Source organism: Lucilia cuprina, chromosome 6 (assembly GCF_022045245.1).
Source record: "Lucilia cuprina isolate Lc7/37 chromosome 6, ASM2204524v1, whole genome shotgun sequence".
In the NCBI taxonomy this organism is placed as follows: domain Eukaryota; kingdom Metazoa; phylum Arthropoda; class Insecta; order Diptera; family Calliphoridae; genus Lucilia; species Lucilia cuprina.
The window spans coordinates 7,807,137-7,809,373 of record NC_060954.1 but is presented as its reverse complement, the minus strand read 5'-3'; positions in this window follow the sequence as shown (position 1 = coordinate 7,809,373).

Below are 2,237 nucleotides of genomic sequence, written 5' to 3'. Positions count from 1 at the left end.
TTCTAGTTCAGTTCTAGTTCAGTTCTAGTTCTAGTTCAGTTCTAGTTCAGTTCTAGTTCTAGTTCAGTTCTAGTTCAGTTCTAGTTCAGTTCTAGTTCAGTTCTAGTTAAGTTCTAGTTTAATTCTAGTTTAATTCTAGTTCAATTCTAATTCAATTCAATTCTAGTTCAGCTCTAGTTCAGTTCTAGTTTAGTTCTAGTTCAGTTTTAGTTCAGTTCTAGTTCAGTTCTAGTTCAGTTCTAGTTCAGTTCTAGTTCAGTTCTAGTTCAGTTCTAGTTCAGTTCTAGTTTAATTCTAGTTCAATTCTAGTTCAATTCTAGTTCAATTCTAGTTCAATTCTAATTCAATTCAATTCTAGTTAAGTTCTATTTTAGTTCTAGTTCAGTTCTAGTTCAGTTCTAGTTCAGTTCTAGTTCAGTTCTAGTTCAGTTCTAGTTCAGTTCTAGTTCAGTTCTAGTTCAGTTCTAGTTCAGTTCTAGTTCAGTTCTAGTTCAATTCTAGTTCAATTCTAATTCAGTTCTAGTTCAGTTCTAGTTCAGTTCTAGTTCAGTTCTAGTTCAGTTCTAGTTCAGTTCTAGTTCAGTTCTAGTTCAGTTCTAGTTCAGTTCTAGTTCAGTTCTAGTTCAGTTCTAGTTCAGTTCTAGTTCAGTTCTAGTTCAGTTCTAGTTCAGTTCTAGTTCAGTTCTAGTTCAGTTCTAGTTCAGTTCTAGTTCAGTTCTAGTTCAGTTCTAGTTCAGTTCTAGTTCAGTTCTAGTTCAGTTCTAGTTCAGTTCTAGTTCATTTCTAGTTCAGTTCTAGTTCAGCTGTTGTTCAGTTGTAGTTCAGTTGTAGTTCAGTTCTAGTTCAGTTCTAGTTTAGTTCTAGTTCAGTTCTAGTTTAGTTCTAGTTCAGTACTAGATCAGTTGTAGTTCAGTTGTAGTTCAGTTCTAGTAAATTTCGAGTTCAGTTCTCGTTAATCGGTTGTCGTTGAGATTGTAGAAATGTCCTTAAGGACTTTATGAGACTGTTTGTCATTAGATTGTGGTGAGTGCCGGTGTACTGTAATGATCATTGCAATGAGTTTGCAGATGAACTAGAAAGATTACGTTCGAACCTTGATGTAGATGACAGAGAAAGGATGGTAAAACTATCTACTAGTTACTTTTATAGGCTGATATTCGAAAGAATTCGTGAAATCATAAACCAGTACTGGACCAAAATACTTTGACGATGTCTAAAAAACGACTAAACGTTATAATTATGGTTGCTGAGATAAAATCCTTGATATAAGAGACAAAATTCAAGTGTCATGGGAAAAATGACTTGTAGGGAAGACGGTTGACTTTTTATTTGCGTTCCTCATCATCTGAAGTATTCTATTTTTATCAATATTTCGCTAATTTACATTTATATGACACTCCAGTTAGAAAAAAGTTATCCTTCACTTGCAAAAATGAAAACATTCATAGTTGTTTAGTTAGCATTTTTCTCATACCGTGATTTTTCATTTCACTTATTCAAAACATTGAGTAGAACATTTTGTAGGTCAAAGTGGGCTAGTTTTTATAAGAAAACCTTAAAAAATCGTAAGTGCTATCGAACATCTATTTTTAAAGTACTTTTTAAGTTTTAAAAGTAGTTATTAAAATCCGTAAAGTGAATAACGACACTAAATGTTTTTTCTTTTTCTCTTTTCCGTTTACTTTTTTACAAATTTTCTTCCCACAGTGTAATAAGGCCTATCCAATTAACCCCCCAAAGTAGTTTAAGGATCTAGATATAAGGACTAATGGTTTAAAGCCACATTAATTAAATACAAAATATATAAAAAAAGAAAAAATTGGAAAACATTTAAAATAAAAAGGTAAATATTGAAGAACTGGTTCAACTCTTGTTTAATTCTTGTTCAGTTCAAGTTCAGTATTAGTTCAGTTCTAGTTCAGTTCTAGTTCAGTTGTAGTTCAGTTCTAGTTCAGTTGTAGTTCAGTTCTAGTTCAGTTCTAGTTCAGTTCTAGTTCAGTTCTAGTTCAGTTCTAGTTTAGTTCTAGTTCAGTTCTAGTTCAGTTCTAGTTCAGTTCTAGTTCAGTTCTAGTTCAGTTCTAGTTCAGTTCTAGTTCAGTTCTACATAAGTTCTAGTTCAGTTCTACATAAGTTCTAGTTCAGTTCTAGTTCAGTTCTAGTTCTAGTTCAGTTCTAGTTCTAGTTCAGTTCTAGTTCAGTTCTAGTTCAGTTCTAGTTCAGTTCTAGTTCAGTTCTAG